The sequence below is a fragment of the Kogia breviceps genome, chromosome 6 (assembly GCF_026419965.1).
Source record: "Kogia breviceps isolate mKogBre1 chromosome 6, mKogBre1 haplotype 1, whole genome shotgun sequence".
Taxonomy (NCBI): domain Eukaryota; kingdom Metazoa; phylum Chordata; class Mammalia; order Artiodactyla; family Physeteridae; genus Kogia; species Kogia breviceps.
The window spans coordinates 20,872,941-20,890,914 of record NC_081315.1 but is presented as its reverse complement, the minus strand read 5'-3'; the positions used below and the strand labels follow the sequence as shown (position 1 = coordinate 20,890,914).

Below are 17,974 nucleotides of genomic sequence, written 5' to 3'. Positions count from 1 at the left end.
ATTTCGAAAGCTGAAGGTCATTAATTCACGGTGAGAATTCTCCGTGCTCTATAGGGAGCCTGGATGCAGACAATGGGGAAAAGGCTCTGGAACACAGGGGAGAAGTATTTTAAAGAGCTGACTTTGACTGTCCTAAGAAGGAAAAAAACAAGTCGTTGAAAGCAGCCTTGCTAGGGAGGAACATGAGAAGAGGAAAAGGAAAGGTTTGCAGGTCCCAATCCCCGACATTTCAGGAGGAAAAGCAGACACAGCCTCCGACCCAGGACAGGACGTTTACCTGAGAAACTGCCATTTCGTCCTCTTCCTCCTCCTGCTCTTGGGCATTTTCTCATTGATACCATGTTGAGGAATCGCATCAGCACCTGGAGAATATGCCTCCAACAGCATCAGCACAGCTCCTTCACCTGTTCCCACCGTACCCACAGGCAAAAGGCCTTGAAACGCTGACATGCCAACCTTCAGAAGAAGAGAGACTCAGGAACAACGAGCTCCTGCGTGGAGCTCAAACTGTGAGCTTTCTCTTCCCTGTCTACGCGTGCTCTCCCCTCACACAGATGCCCTGAAACTCTGCTACAACATAGAGCAAGTGGGCTACACCGCCCTGCTCCTTCCAATCCCTTATAGAGCAGACACCGATACCTCCCCGAGGCAAAAGGACCAAAGACTGGAAGCAGCTCTCATCAAGGTACCCAATCAGCCCTCGTGCTTAAACCGGGCCTAACCTTAGAATCACCTGGAGTTAAAACAACACAGATGCTCCCACCCAGATCAATAGACTCTGTGGGGAGGGCACAGGTGATGTTACTGCTAAATACTCATCATGTAATATCAATGAGAAACTGCATGGGAGCCACGCAGCAAACATTTCTTCCAAAGCTTTAAAGTGCTTACAAATTTGCGGGGAGCCCAGGCCCCACTCTTAATGATGATTCTCCCGTGAGGCTCATGAAATGACATCTTTAACAAGCTTTTCGCTGGCGCCGATGTTTCTCTGTCAGACCCGTAGTCAGTAGCACTGAGCTAGAGCTATCTGGCATAGCACACCTGAGACCACTGAGTAGCGTGAAGGTTTGGGGTAAGACCTTCCAGAAGTGCAGGTTCCCTGGGACTGATTCCTAGGGGCTGAGATCCTTCTGGAATAGGTATGGCCTTGCTGTTGCCTAGGGCACAGGCTGCTGTGTTGGTGGGAATCACATGGTGGGTTTAGGGTCGTGTGAGGGTGGCCCTTAGAAATCTACCCAAAGATAGCTTTAGTCCTCAGGTCCTTTAGCCCCGTCTCCTCTCAGGGCCCACTTGACCAGCAGGAGTACTTGGGAGCAGGGCACGACACCTGTCCTCAGGGGAGCTGAGACTCCATGCCCCAAAAGATTCAGAGCACAAAGTGGCCTGCATCACAGATTCGTCCGAAAATAAATCAAAGGCAGCAGTGGAGGGTGGATTAACATTTTGTGTTGGGAATGGACAGAAGCCTTTGAAAATGACGCCATGAATGCATATTTGATGATTCACAAAGGAAGTCATGATCTACGTTAATAAAGCACATTATAACTGAATCAACAGATCAGAATTTTTTGTTGATTGCGTGTGTGTCTATGTGTGTGCGTTATAAATAGTGGTGCCAGTTTGTTCTCCCCCCACACTCGCCACGTATTTATACTTTCTTACCTCTTTTTTTTTTTTTTTTTTTGCGGTACGTGGGCCTTTCACTGTTGTGGCCTCTCCCGTTGCGGAGCACAGGCTCCAGACGCGCAGGCGCAGCGGCCATGGCTCACGGGCCCAGCCGCTCCGCGGCACGTGGGATCTTCCCGGACCGGGGCACGAACCCGTGTCCCCCGCATCGGCAGGCGGACTCTCAACCACTGCGCCACCAGGGAAGCCCACTTTCTCACATCCTTAAAGTACATTCATTAAGGTAAAAATTAGAGAAATGCTTATCTACTTTTCAAATATTCTTTGAGAATATTGAATCTTTTGAAAACTTTATTTTATTTAAAAAATTTTCAATTTTTAATATAATTTTTAAAGGTTACTTTCCATTTAGATTCATTTTAAAATATTGGCTGTTTCCCCCATGTTGTAGAATACATCCTTGAGCCTGTCCTACACCCAAGAGTTTCTACCTCCCTCTCCCTAACCGCTATAGTACCCCTCCCACCTCCCCACTGGTCACCACTAATTTGTTCTCTGTATCTGTGAGTCTGATTTTTTGTTGTTGTTATATTCACTAGTTTGTTGCATTTTTAGATTCCACATATAAGTGATGTCACACAGCATTTTCCTTTCTCTGTCTGACTTATTTCACTTAGCATAATGTCCTCCAAGTCCATCCATGTTGCTGCAAATTTCATATTTTCATAGCTGAGTAATATTATATATATATATATATATATATATATATATATATATATATATATACATACATACATACCACCTGTTCTTTATCCATTCATTGGTTGATGGACACTGAGGATGCTCTTATATCATGGCAATTGTAGATAGTGCTGCTATGAACATTGGGGTACATGTATCTTTTTGCAAGAGTGTTTGGGGTATTTTTGGATATCTACCCAGGAGTGGAATCACTGGGTCATATGGTAGTTCCATTTTCAGTTTTTCGAATCTTTTAGTATATCCCAATAAGTGTTTCATGCTCCAGATACCAATGTTTTTAACCTTTTAGCAATTTTTAAAACTGCCTTTTTTGTTTTGGCCGTGCAGTTTGCCGGATCTTAGTTCCCCAATCAGGGACTGAAACTGGGCTGGCAGTGAAAGCCGAGTCCTAACCACTGGACCACCAGGGAACTCCCAGACAAATTAGAGGGGTTTTTTTTGCTTTTGTTTTTTTGTTTTTAAATATGGAACGCTTCACGAATTAGCATGTCATCCTTGCACATGGGCCATGCTTATCTTCTCTGTATCGTTCCAATTTTAGTATATGTGCTGCCGAAGCGAGCACCAAATTAGAGTTTAAAATAAGGAGTGTTACAAGAGACAAAGAAGGACACTACATAATGATCAAGGGATCAACCCAAGAAGAATATATAACAATGGTAAGTATTTAGGCACCTAACATAGGAGCACATAAATACATAAAGCAAATATTAATTGACATACAGGGAGAAATTGACCGTAACACAATAAAAGTAGGGAACTTTAAAACTCCACTTATAACAATGAACAGGTCATCCAGACAGAAAATCAATACGGAAACTTTGGCCTTAAATGACACATTAGACCAGATGGATGGAGATATATATATATATATGGGGCACATTCCATCCAAAAGCAACAGAATATACTTCCTTTTCAAGTGCACATGGAAATTTCTCCAGGAAATTTCACATGCTAGGCCTCAAAACAACCCTCAGTAAATTTAAGAAAATTGAAATCATATGAAGTATATTTTCCAAACACAGTGCTATGAGACTACAAATTGACTATAAGAAAATAACTGCAAAAAACCCCACAAATACATAGAGGCTAAGCAATATGCTACTAACCAACCAATGGATCACTGAAGAAACCAAAGAGGAAATAAAAAAGTACCTGGAGACAAATGAAAATGAAAACACAACAATCCAAATCTACAGGATGCAGCAAAAGCAGTTCTAAAGGGGAAGTTTACAGTGATGCAAACTTAACCATAGGAAACAAGAAAAATCTCAACTATACAACCTAACCTTACACGCAAAGCAGCTAGAAAAAGAACAAAGCTCAAAGTTAGTAAAAAATGTTTTTAGGGCTTCCCTGGTGGCGCAGTGGTTGAGTGTCTGCCTGCCGATGCAGGGGACACGGGTTCGTGCCCCGGTCCAGGAGGATCTCACATGCCACAGAGCGGGTAGGCCCGTGAGCCATGGCCACTGAGCCTGTGCGTCCGGAGCCTGTGCTCCGCAACAGGAGATGGCACAACAGTGAGAGGCCTGCATACTGGAAAAAAAATAAAAATAAAAATGTTTTTAAAAAAAATCATAAAGATTAGAACAGAAATAAATAAAATAGGGACTAAAAATCAATAGAAAAGATCAATGAAACTAAGAGATGGTTCTTTGGAAAGGTAAACAAAATTTAGCCAGACTCATAAAAAAAAAAACAAAAAACGAAAGTCCAGGAGCAGATGGCATCACAAATGAATTCTGCTGAACATTTAGAGAAGAGTTAACACCTATTCTTCTCAAACTATTCCAGAAAATTGCAGAGGAAATTGCAAGAGTCAGGAATTATAGGGTTGGGGGCAATGGGTGCAGGGTCATGAGGAAACTAAGGACATTTGCTAACTGATGACTGGATCATCTGAGGGCATTAGACATAAAGGACACGAGATATGGGCTGAAGTCATTGGAATGAGGGGAAGATAAAGGGCAAGGGAGAACGAGGATACGAAGGATAAAAGGCTTGGGAGCGATAAAGGGAAGGAAGGATGGGCTGAGAGCCCGGAATCCTGAGGGATAGAGTTTTCATGGGCATGGAGGTCTAAAATGCACAGGATGGACGTGTGGGGGCAATAAGGAAGCCTAGAAGGGGAAGAATTAGTTCTAGAGATATCTAAAGGCCACAAAGGTGGAGAGATTGAGGTCACAATGAGGAACAGAGAATGATGGAGTCAAGGGATGGAGGGGGGGGTAGTTGCAGTGGGTGGATTGAGGGTCACTAATTTTTTCTCCTATTCACTAATTCCATGATTTGCATTCAAATCATAACTTAATTGTGAATAGTTTCTAGTCTGAGACCTTGAGGTAATAACCTTACTTATATAAAATACTTGCAATGATCCCTTCAACTGAACACACAGAAAAGGATTAGAGAAGCAAATGAGGAAAGCAATGACACAATATTTCTTCTCTCCTTTAGGGACACCGGATGCAAGTGTGACCATGGAGGGGTCACATGGAAACCACCAGAATGAAATGGATTCTGTCTAGCACCTGAATGGTCCTGGAAGTGGATTCTCCCCTGGAAGCTGCAGATAAGATCCTATGCCTCATGAAACCCTGATATTTGACCTTGTAAGACCCTAAACAGAAAGACCAACCAAGACCACTGGATTTTTAACTTCTGAAGTGTAGAGTGTTTTTGAAACTACTAATTGTGTGGTCATACGTTATAGCGGTGATAGAAAACTACTAGGCATAGGAACAAATTTAATGATGAAATAAAAACATTATAAAATATGAAATTATAAAATATTTAAACAATAAAATCAAGTAAAAATGTCCATTCATTAACCACCTCCCAGAAGCAATAAAATTTTATCTCCAGATGTAACATCATCAGTTCCAAGTATATCCTCCTTGATATGCAATTTCCAAGTGTAAAAAACTACATTTGAGTTTGTATAATACACATCCGCACATACACAAACAGTAAAATATTATGTACATGGTTCAATATTGACATACACGTTGTCAAATCAAACTTTCTGTCAATCAAATTGCTTTCCTTATCCAACGACATATGAAGGTGATATTTTCACACAAGTAGACATGGATTTCCCACATTCCCAAACACACATCTTGTTCCGTGGTAATTATGAATAAAATGGCTTTACTGAAACACTCCCTAGTTTAGCATGTACGTGGTTGCACGTATTTTTCTCCTGCTGTCACAGAATGTGGATCTTTGATTTCTACACACGTGGCTTACCTGAGTGGTTCTGGGACATGAAATTGTTGCACCAACACGGCTGTGCGTTTCTACATTAGGTGGACAATTGCTAAATTACCTTGCAAATGGATGAAAAGTATAATACCCCACCTACTGCGTTTCCAGTGTTAAAGTAATTAAACAAGGAGGCCATTAGGCTGAGGTGACGCTCATGCCTTGGTGGCCTATTGAAGCAAAACTTAATCCAGAGTCAAGGCACATTAATCGGAGAAAATAAATTAACAACAATCAACCACACACAGCCAACGAGGCTTTCCAACACCAAGATGACTGGTTAAGATACAATCAACTATTATCCTTGCTTTGATTTGGTGTCCTCTCTAGAAAAACCTCTCCCCATTTTCTGCAGATAAATTGCTGCTAACCACCTATGATTTGAGGCTGCTGGAACTGAATAGAGGTCTGCTCAAATTAACCCTTGAAAACTGGAATGTGCATACAGTAATATTTTAACACACAGCGCCCCATTTCATTTTGAGCCCTTTCCTCATCTAGTCTCTAAACAACTCACTCGGGTGCAGCGCGGCCTGAGGCCTCGCTGTGAAGGCTCTCCCCACTTCTCCCAGCCTGCACTCACTCACGTCGGCAGCACACCAGCACAGCAGGGCCCTCACTCGGCCAGACTTCACCCTTGACAGCAACACCACACTGCCTGCGCTGTCAGAGTCTGCCACCACGTGCTGAGCAGGGCACAGAGGACTTCTGGCACACAGCAGCCCCTCCCAGGCCAGAACACCCAGTCACAGGCTCCTGCCTTCACCGGCCAGGGGCTCAGGGTCACCAGTCTTGAATCCCATTTTGATGAAGCCCACACACCTCAGTTCGCAGTCTGGGCAAGCTGGTACCACGGTCTGCTGCAAGACCAGCTCTCCCTCCGCCCTGCGCCGTGACCCCCAGGGCGTTGTGCTGTTGTAGTTTTGTTTGTTGTTTTGGCCACGCCACACGCACGGCACATGGAACTTCCCCGACCAGGGATCGAACCGTGGCCCCTACACTGGAAGCGAGGAGTCTTAACAACTAGACCACCAGGGACATCCACCCCTGGGTTTTTGACAACGCTTCCCTTTTTTGCCTTTTCTTTAACCCAAACTTTCACGCAGGCACACACAGGGAACGCAGGGGAAACCATAAGGACTTGGATCTAGCACTTCTAACAATGCATATGACCCAAGAGCAGTCTGGAATCAGGCACTGGCCACCCAGAATCGCCCTGAGTAATATAAACGCAAAAGGCACCCACCAGTCCCACCTCTAGAGCAGCCCACCTGACGCTGCAGATTCCCGTTACATACTTCAGGCTTCACATTGTGGGCACAGCTCTGCCGTTCCAGAATTTCCACCCAGAATATAGTCCCTCTTGCAAAATCACACTTGCAGAGCTTAATAGGAAATGTCAATTCAGATTCCGTTTAAAATGACCACTTAACAACAACATCAACAACAAAAGTCCTGCCATGGCTCTGCCCGCATTCCTTTGTCATCCTTTTCAGAGCAGCTCAGAGACCAGAGTTCCTGGAAACTCTGCCACATTCGTGAATGGAGCTGGCATTCACAACTTTGGATGCTCAGACTCAGAAAAAGGAGAGCAAAGGACTTGCAATTTGGTGGGTGGATTTTAGCTTTATCATCCGTGATAATGAAAGAGAAGAGACAAAGATAATCTCTACTCCCAGGGAGGCAAGCCCGACATCTAAATCCTCCTGGGGAAGATGAACACAGAGTACCCAGCTCCCAGAAGATCACAATCACCTCTCATAATGTGAGGATCTTAGCACAGTGTCTTGAACACAGTGCGTCCTCTCCTACCTGTGAGCCTGCAGTAGGTCCTCATGACACGTTCCTTTCAAGAACGAATAAATGCTGTTTCCCCATAATAGTCTTGTTCAGGCCCCACTGCTTCCTCTAGTCCCTGCTCAGTTTGAACGTGGTGAGCAGAGAATGTCATCTTTTCAGAAGTTGTTAGTTCCCTGGGAACAAGCAGCGTTTGTGTTCAGATAGGGTGGTTGTGTATACGGCACTCAGGCGCTCTTCTTGATTTCCCTAGCTTAATGCTGCTGGAAATGAGGTCTGGGGGAAGCAACTTCAGTGGCCGCTCAAACTGCAAATTCATGACCTTCATCCAGACTTGGAGAGTCATAATATCTCAGTGGGGGGCCCCAGTGTCTGTTTTTAAAGGGATCCGTAAGTGATTTGTAGAGACAGGAAATTCTGATGAGCAATGTTCACCAAAGTCATTTTCAGCCTTGACTCCCCTTTGGGATCATTCATGTATTTTTTAGAACTGCCATCCCCTGTGTCCCACCCCCATAGATTCTGTCAGTTAGTCTTTGGCGGGGCCCAAGATCAATGCCATCTTAATGAAGTGGCCCAGGTTATTCTATCGTGAGGCCAGGGTAAACACTGTGAGGCTCCCAGGTTTATTTCTGAGGACCTAGTACAGGGTCTGGTCCAAGAGGAAACCTGCTCTACATAGACTTGAATCTCACGCTCCCAGTGTTGTAGTGGAATGTGTAGGTGTCTCTAGGAGACAAGTGCCTCCAGAGATAAGGGAGGAGAAACTCACATAAACTCCATAAGAGAACTCTGTATGTGCACAGATTTTCCCAGGCCCCCATAAGCAATGGAAGAAGCGCCAGAACATACAGACCCTCACTGGCCACAGGGAGGCGTTTGGCTCTCACTCTGACTGCCATGGAAGATCACTGGAGCAAAAGGAAAATCCTTAGAGAATTTAGGAGCATGATACGAGTGGAGCGGGAGAGGTACCCCTGTGACAGCAAGAGACATAACCTAGGCTTCTCAAAATAATTCTACTGAAGCAGAGCTTCCCAAACAACATTTTAAAACCCAGCTTCCTCTTTCGCCTTTGGATATCATCCCTGTGCTATCTGCTTTATTCATTCGCACCTACCTGGGTGTGTGACTGTTGTCTCCTTTTTTTCACATCTCAGGGCTCTTTTGTTTTTCCCAAAAAGGTGACCAGGTTCAGCTTAGAGACAGCAAGACCTGTTTATTAAAAAAAGGAACATGACTCATCCCAGGGATTCTACAATTTCCCATCCAGTCCTGTGTTCAGTAGAGAAGATAGGACATTACAAGTTATAGAAAATTATTTCACCAAAGAGTGTTTCCTGACAAACCCTTTAAAACACTTAGGAAGGGCTTCCCTGGTGGCGCAGTGGTTGAGAGTCCGCCTGCCGATGCAGGGGACGCGGGTTCGTGCCTCGGTCCGGGAAGATCCCACGTGCCGCGGAGAGGCTGGGCCCGTGAGCCATGGCCGCTGAGCCTGTGCATCCGGAGCCTGTGCTCCACAACGGGACAGGCCACAACAGTGAGAGGCCCGCGTAGCACAAAAAAAAAAAAAAAAAAAAAAAAAAAAAAAAAAAAAAAAAAATCAGTGGGCCAAGGAAAAAAATTTTAAAATACAAAATAAAAAGACTGAATAATGAAGAAAGAAAACAATCTGAACAGACCAAATTACTGTTAAGGAGATTGACTACTGTTAAGGACTTCTCAAAAAAATCCCAACCAAAAAATACCAAGACTAGACGGCTTCACTGGTGAATTCTACCAAACTTTTAAGGAAGAATTAATATGAATTACTTTTAACTGGATAAATCTTATGAATCTACTTGTGGTTGATACACTTTGCATTTTATAAATACACTAGGGGAGACACAATGATATAAAAGAAGTTAGAGCTATTGGTTCTGAATCTTTGATGTTTTTAAAAATATTTATTGGGCTTCCCTGGTGGCGCAGTGGTTGGGGTCCGCCTGCCGATGCAGGGGACACGGGTTCGTGCCCCAGTCCGGGAGGATCCCACATGCCGTGGAGCGGCTGGGCCCGTGGGCCATGGCCGCTGAGCCTGTGCGTCCGGAGCCTGTGCTCCACAACAGGAGAGGCCACAGCAGTGAGAGGCCCGCGTACCGCAAAAAAAAAAAAAAAAAAAAAAAAAAAAGTTATCATTTGAGGTGAGCTATATTTCAGAAATTTAACATGACTGAGCATACATTACTAATATATTAGGTCCTTGTAAACCTTTTGGAAAATGCAAAGAAGTGATAAAGAACTGTATGTCTGTTGCATGTGTGTGGAGTATCATGGAAACTTACAAGAACAAGCCTTGACTGACTACAGACTCCACTTGAAAAAACAATATCTTTAATAAACAAAGATGGCAAGGTTCACTTTCTAAAGCAAACTACAAGCAAAGGAAAACTAAAAAGAAATGGGAGTTTCCAGGTTTACCATGATGGTTTATGCATATTTCTCAGCGAATCACACTAAACCCTTACTAAGGATAAAACATAAACTTCATAGAGGCAGAATCTTGCAGAAAGAACCTGAACCAGTGAACATCAGGTGTAATGGGACAAATGATTATCAGGTGACTGAAGCACACAAGACATTATCACTGCCGTGGTATTCTGGGCAAAATACATAAGAAAATCATAATCTGAATCTATCATGAAAAAAATGTCAGTTTTAAGCAAATTTCAGTCCACATATACCTCCAATGTTCTCTGACTCTAATACTGTATTAACATAGTCTTTCTTATCAATATACAGAGCAAACCTCTACTAATTACTTTTTTTTTTTTCAGAACTTTGAGTTATCTGGACCACTAATGCCATCCCATTTAAAAGTGCATTTTCTTGGGCTTCCCTGGTGGCACAGAGGTTGAGAGTCCAACTGCCGATACAGGGGACGCGGGTTCGTGCCCCGGTCCGGGAAGATCCCACATGCCGCGGAGAGGCTGGGCCCGTGAGCCATGGCCGCTGAGCCTGCGCGTCCGGAGCCTGTGCTCCGCAACGGGAGAGGCCACAGCAGTGAGAGGCCCGCGTACCGCAAAAAAAAAAAAAAAAAAAAGTGCATTTTCTTAATCCTGCTGTGATAAGTTGATGTTGCATTCAGATGTACATTAATCATTCCATTTCCCCTTCTTCACTAATATCTCAACATCTGAAATGATCCCACAGGGAATTCTGGATACTAATGCCTCCCCATGTTGATCTTTCACAAAAGGAATAGGAATTTCGAAAGCTGAAGGTCATTAATTCATGGTGAGAATTCTCCGTGCTCTATAGGGAGCCTGGATGCAGACAATGGGGAAAAGGCTCTGGAACACAGGGGAGAAGTATTTTAAAGAGCTGACTTTGACTTTGTCCTAAGAAGGAAAAAAACAAGTCGTTGAAAGCAGCCTTGCTAGGGAGGAACATGAGAAGAGGAAAAGGAAAGTTTTGCAGTTCCCAATCCCCGACATTTCAGGAGGAAAAGCAGACACAGCCTCCGACCCAGGGCAGGACGTTTACCTGAGAAACTGCCATTTCGTCCTCTTCCTCCTCCTGCTCTTGGGCATTTTCTCATTGATACCATGTTGAGGAATCGCATCAGCATCTGGAGAATATGCCTCCAACGGCGTCAGCACAGCTCCTTCACCTGTTCCCACTGTACCCACAGGCAAAAGGCCTTGAAACGCTGACATGCCAACCTTCAGAAGAAGAGAGACTCAGGAACAACGAGCTCCTGCGTGGAGCCCAAACTGTGAGCTTTCTCTTCCCTGTCTACGTGTGCTCTCCCCTCACACAGATGCCCTGAAACTCTGCTACAACATACAGCAAGTGGGCTACACCGCCCTGCTCCTTCCAATCCCTTGTAGAGCAGACACCGATACCTCCCCGAGGCAAAAGGACCAAAGACTGGAAGCAGCTCTCATCAAGGTACCCAATCAGCCCTCGTGCTTAAACCGGGCCTAACCTTAGAATCACCTGGAATTAAAACAACACAGATGCTCCCACCCAGATCAATAGACTCTGTGGGGAGGGCACAGGTGATGTTACTGCTAAATACTCATCATGTAATACTAATGAGAAACTGCATGGGAGCCACGCAGCAAACATTTCTTCCAAAGCTTTAAAGTGCTTACAAATTTGCGGGGAGCCCAGGCCCCAGTCTTAATGATGATTCTCCCGTGAGGCTCATGAAATGACATCTTTAACAAGCTTTTCGCTGGCACCGATGTTTCTCTGTCAGACCCGTAGTCAGTAGCACTGAGCTAGAGCTATCTGGCATAGCACACCTGAGACCACTGAGTAGCGTGAAGGTTTGGGGTAAGAACTTCCAGGAGTGCAGGTTCCCTGGGACTGATTCCTAGGGGCTGAGATCCTTCTGGAATAGGTATGGCCTTGCTGTTGCCTAGGGCACATGCTGCTGTGTTGGTGGGAATCACATGGTGGGTTTAGGGTCGTGTGAGGGTGGCCCTTAGAAATCTACCCAAAGATAGCTTTAGTCCTCAGGTCCTTTAGCCCCGTCTCCTCTCAGGGCCCACTTGACCAGCAGGAGTACTTGGGAGCAGGGCACGACCACCTGTCCTCAGGGGAGCTGAGACTCCATGCCCCAAAAGATTCAGAGCACAAAGTGGCCTGCATCACAGATTCGTCTGAAAATAAATCAAAGGCAGCAGTGGAGGGTGGATTAACATTTTGTGTTGGGAATGGACAGAAGCCTTTGAAAATGACGCCATGAATGCATATTTGATGATTCACAAAGGAAGTCGTGATCTATGTTAATAAAGCACATTATAACTGAATCCACAGATCAGAATTTTTTGTTGATGGCGTGTGTGTCTATGTGTGTGCGTTATAAATTGTGGTGCCAGTTTGTTCTCCCCCCACACCCGCCACGTATTTATACTTTCTCACCTCTTATTTTTTTTGCGGTACACGGGCCTCTCATTGTCGTGGCCTCTCCCGTCGCGGAGCACAGGCTCCGGACGTGCAGGCTCAGCGGCCATGGCTCACGGGCCCAGCCGCTCCGTGGCACGTGGGATCTTCCCGGACCCGGGCATAAACCCGTGTCCCCTGCATCGGCAGGCGGACTCTCAACCACTGCGCCACCAGGGAAGCCCACTTTCTCACATCTTTAAAGTACATTCATTAAGGTAAAAATTAGAGAAATGCTTATCTACTTTTCAAATATTCTTTGAGAATATTGAATCTTTTGAAAACTTTATTTTATTTAAAAATTTTTCAATTTTTAATATAATTTTTAAAGGTTACTTTCCATTTACATTCATTTTAAAATATTGGCTGTTTCCCCCATGTTGTAGAATACATCCTTGAGCCTGTCCTACACCCAAGAGTTTCTACCTCCCTCTCCCCAACCGCTATAGTACCCCTCCCACCTCCCCACTGGTCACCACTAACTTGTTCTCTGTATCTGTGAGTCTGATTTTTTGTTGTTGTTATAATCACTAGTTTGTTGCATTTTTAGATTCCACATATAAGTGATATCATACAGCATTTTCTTTTCTCTGTCTGACTTATTTCACTGAGCATAATGTCCTCCAAGTCCATCCATGTTGCTGCAAATTTCATATTTTCATAGCTGAGTAATATTATATATATATATATATATATACACACATACATACCACCTGTTCTTTATCCATTCATTGGTTGATGGACACTGAGGTTGCTCTTATATCATGGCAATTGTAGATAGTGCTGCTATGAACATTGGGGTACATGTATCTTTTTGCAAGAGTGTTTGGGGTATTTTTGGATATCTACCCAGGAGTGGAATCACTGGGTCATATGGTAGTTCCATTTTCAGTTTTCCGAATCTTTTAGTATATCCCAATAAGTGTTTCATGCTCTACATACCAGTGTTTTTACATGACACAAATGGTATGTGGGTGATCAAAAAAAAAAAAAAAACAAATTTTGCCCAGACTTCCTAGTGGGTGATCAGTCACACAGTCCAGGGGGCAAGTCTGGGCATCTCCTCTGGGCATCCAGGGCCTCCTGAGCTGTGCCCTCCATCTCATCACCTATAAATGGGGAGGTGAGAGTCTGTGCCCACAGGGATGCTGGGAGGCTCTGGTGGGATGACGTCCACGCAGGTGCTGGCACCTAGGGGGCTGATGGATGTCGTTGCCCCAGACCCCGACCTCTTTTCTCCCTCCCTCCTGGCCCCGACATCACCCTCTGACCCCCACTAACCGGTGGGGATCAAAGACACTGAGCCAAGTAGAAAAGGGCCCCAAGGGAGATCTGACACCCCGTGATGACTGACTCATCAGTGGCCCTCCTCTGGCATCAGAAACCTGTGCACCCAGGGGCCACCTAGCGCCTCCATTCATGGGTGAGCCATTGCTGACACCTCCCACGAGCTGGCCCAGCGCACTTGCACAAAACTCAGTGCCCGGTCTGCATCCACGAGCGAGCCCGTCTACACACGTCATGCCTCGGTGACCACGGGGCCCGGGAACACAATACAGGGGTGAGCATTCCTGGAAGAGCTGAAGGGGCAGGTACGGTGGGCAAGTGAGAGGGCTTGGAGGCCAGCCGGCTTCTCCTTGTGTCCTCAAATGGTCGTCCCTCAGCCTGTGTCTGGTCCTAATCTCCTCCTATAAAGACCCCAGTCAGATTGCATTAGGACCTACCCCAATGACCTCATTACCTTAATGACCTCTTCAAAGAGCCTCTCTCTAAATACAGTCACATTCTGAGGTGATAGGAGTTAGGACTTGGACTTATGAATGTGGGGGACACAATTCAGCCTATAAGAGTGAAGAACTGAATAGCACCTTCCTACCCTATGTGGTGTTGGAAGGCATGGCTTGGAAGGTGTCTGGCGCAATGGCGTCACCTATCCTGCATCACCCTTACCTACCAAGATGTGCACAGTGCAGTGCATGGCATGTCCACTGAGAATCCCGCACCCAGAAGAGTGGAGCCAAACGCAGGCTTCCTTTGGGCCTCTTATGGCGGAGAGAGATGGTCAGGGGAGGGGCTAGTACTCACTGTAACCCAAGAGATGGCCCCTCCTCCTTCCTGCGGGCAGGGGGAGGCCAGGGGCACCTCACTAGCGAGCTCCCTCCACGTGGACAGAAACCTCAGAGGGGAGGCATAAGCACGGTCCCTCACTACATGGTCAGTAAGACCCAGAAGTTTCTCTGCACTTCGACAAGGGACATGCCGAGTGGGCCAGGGAGAGCAAGAAGCCTGGGGTTAGGAGCCTGCCAAGGGCAGTGGCAGAGGAGACCATTGCAAGGCCACTGGCCAACCAGATGCCCTGAAAGATGAGGGAATGTCTGGCCACACACAGCAGATGCCAGTACCTGGCAGCTAGGGTAGAGGCACCTTAGAGGGGTAAGGGACGGGGACGACTACATGGAGGTTAACAAGGACCCGCTCCAGAGGACAGCACATAGCCAAAGGCCTTCCTTCCACTGCCTACCAACCGATCGTAAAGAGGTTTATTCATTCCAGCAACAAGAGGCCTGGGGTGCTGTCTAGGGCTGGGGAGGAGGCTCAGCCATGCCATCAGGCACCCTTACTCTTTCCACTTTTCCACTTTGCCATGATGGGTGGGCAACCTTTGTCCTCCTGCTTGTTGCCTCATGGTGACAAAATGGCTGCTGCATCTCTGTGTGCCTGTTCACATCACAAGGAGAAAGAAGGAGGAAGGAACAAAGGACCTGAAGTTGGTCCCTTTTAAAAAACTTTCTGGAAGACCCCTCCCAACCCCTCAGCAATTTTTACCTCTGTCTCACACTAGCTGTAAAGGATTCTGGGAAGGTTGTTTTTTCAGACACCCCAAACAAAATTGGGGTTCTGTGAGTAAAGAAGAACTGGATGATGGATATTGGATGAACAAAGAAAATTGTGCCATGGGTTTTTTCATGATGTTATACGTATTAAAGCAAGTAAAGGAGCTACTACTATCAATTAGGCAGAGTAGGTGTCTAATTGACAGTAGCTAATGTGAACCGTAGTTTCCTGTTAGCTGAATGCAACCTGCTATGTGTCAGGAGATACACACATCGGACAGTCAGTCACCCACAGGAGCTGTGCAGCAAAGTGGCCAGTGATGCAAAGGTTTGGAACTGGATGTTCTGTTGGCACATCAGAAGCATTTGGGCACGGGGCTCTGCGTCAGACAGACTTGGAGTCAACACAGCTCTGCTGCTGATGCTGTGTGGCCTCAGACTAGTTACTTAACCTTTCTGAGCCTTACTTTCTGAGCTCTGTGCATTTCAGACTCTGTAAATTGAGGGAGTTGAATTTGTTCCTCACCCGAGTTTTGCTCCATCGGGTCAAGGAGGTTTGTAAACCCCAGAGGTCCCCAAGGTGACAGTAAGAATACTGTAATGACATTTCTGGAGGACTCGCCTGGGGCCAAGTAAATTCTAAAACCTTCGTATCATCTCAGTCAGTCTGCATCAAGGCACAAGCCACAGAAGGTGCCCTCGTTAGGCCCATTTTACAGATGAGGAAATGGAGGCCCAGGGAGGGCATGTAACTTGCCCGTCGTCTTCACCAGTATGTGGTGAGGTCAGGATCTTGACCAGAGCATGCAATTTCCCACCCTCTTCTGCCTCCTGTGAGAGACATGGCAATAACATGTGACATGTGTAATGATCTTGAGCCTCCAAACTGGTCTTGTGGGTTTCTTTCCATTTAAACTTGCTCTTCTCAGAATGACCTTATAACACAGGCTCAGCCTCCCCATTTCACAGATGAAGAAACTGAGCCTGGGTGAAATCAACGTGGTTGTCAGAGAGGGAGGCAACAGAGCATTGTACAAAGAGTGTGGAAACGGGGCACGCTTGGATTTCCCTTTCGAGCCGTGGGTCATTAAGAGATGTCCTTTCCCTCCCATGCCTCAGTTTCTCTATGTGTCCGGTGCAGCTCGGGGGTGGGGGCTGCAGGATGTGTGCCCCCTCATTATAGAGAATACTCCACACCTACCCGGGCACATCATGGCCCTTCCTAAAGTGGCAAGTCTTCAGGCTCCAAGTCCAGCGCATCCTGCATCCTGCCCGCTGCCCTGACGTCGGGGGGGAGGAGGGTCCTGGTGGCGGGTGGATGGTGGCTCTCACCGTGTGCCTGTCAGACTTGAATCAGGAAGCTCAGCCGAGCATCAAGCCAGAGTCTTGCTGCCGGGTTTTATTTGTTGGCGGCTGTGCTTGGCGCTCCAGGACGGCCTTGTCATCATCTATTTCAGGCAGCCCCTTATCTGGGTGTGGCCAGGTCATTTTTCACCAGGATGGTATGGCAGGGCTGCCGCGAATGTGGGACAGAGAGATCTTGTCCAAAAGGAGGGGTGGATGGTGACACGCACGGACAGAACTGCTCTTTCCCTGGGGCTTGTAGACCCATCACCTGGGTCTCTGCCTCGCCGTCACATGGCATTCTCCCTGAGTCTCAAATCTCCCTCTCCTTCCTCTTGTAACGACCTCACCCCAAGATCCATAACTTAATTACATCTCACAGACCTCCTTCACAGGTTTCAGGGTGTGGCACGAATGTATCTTTTTGGAGGGCCACGACTGACCCTGCAGCAGGATCTGACACCAGCTGCCAGACTCCCCTTTCGGCTTAAAACTGCAGCTGGCTCAGAGCTGGGAGCTGAGCCAGGTCTCGAAGATTTGGGAGTCCAAGCTCTTTTCCATTCCCATCAGCCACCTCCTTGGCCTAAGGAAAGGGCGTGTGATGTGCTGGGAGAGAAGCTGGGCAAAGGGCCGTGGGAGGGTGTCTGTAGGGGGATCTGTGCTGAGCTAAAGCTGGAGGCGCCTCCGGAACATGCAGAGGAGGGCCGCGCCTGGGACGGCTGGTGTGCCAGAGCCCGGCCTGCGGGGCCGGAGGGACAGGAAGCCTTGGGCAGTCTGCGGGCTGAGGGCAGGGGCGAGCGCTGATCAGCACTTTGCATCCAGGTGCTGCAAGTGAGGGGAGACGCCTGGGGGTGAGAGGCTGCAGCCGAGATAGGAAGGTAGGTTTAGGACGGAGTGGAATACCAGGGGCCAATAAATCACCTGTTTGCCAGGTTTGGAGCCAATTAAATGGCAGACGCAAAAAGGGGCAGAAGGGACCTCAAAATAGCAGCCTTGTGACCAAGGAAACTGACAATGGAAAATGTGGTTTATGTCTGAGGACAAGCGGTTCCCCAGTCTGAGCCCCAGAACTGGCCAGACTGAGCCCAAGCCCAGGCAGCCCTGGACTGCAGGCAGCCCCACTGTGCCGGGACCCCCAGGGCAGGGAACAGCAGGGGCTCAGCCGTGCCAGGAGCGCAGGAACTGTGATCCGAACACTGTCTGCCTGGTTTTCAAACCCATGTATTTTCCCTCCTTCCCAAAGCAGGGACGTCCGCTGAAATGAGGAACGAAGGAGACAAGGGGCATATAGGGAGGGCATGTGTCTCTGTGGGAGGACTTCCCAGAGATCCTGCGAGGTGACGCCTTCTCTCTCCTACTTCCTAGTGATGCAGAACCTCTCGGAACCTGTCTCCTCGTCTGCCAAATGG

At 46.9% G+C, this 17,974-nt stretch overlaps 1 non-coding gene across 1 annotated transcript; it reads right to left on the bottom strand.

Annotated features, from left to right (window-relative positions):
• Positions 1-2,849: 2,849 nt before the first annotated feature.
• On the bottom strand, positions 2,850-2,956 carry LOC131759075 (U6 spliceosomal RNA). The gene has a single exon (XR_009336403.1). It is a non-coding gene; the product is annotated as a U6 spliceosomal RNA (small nuclear RNA).
• Between the last annotated feature and the right edge of the window lie 15,018 nt (positions 2,957-17,974).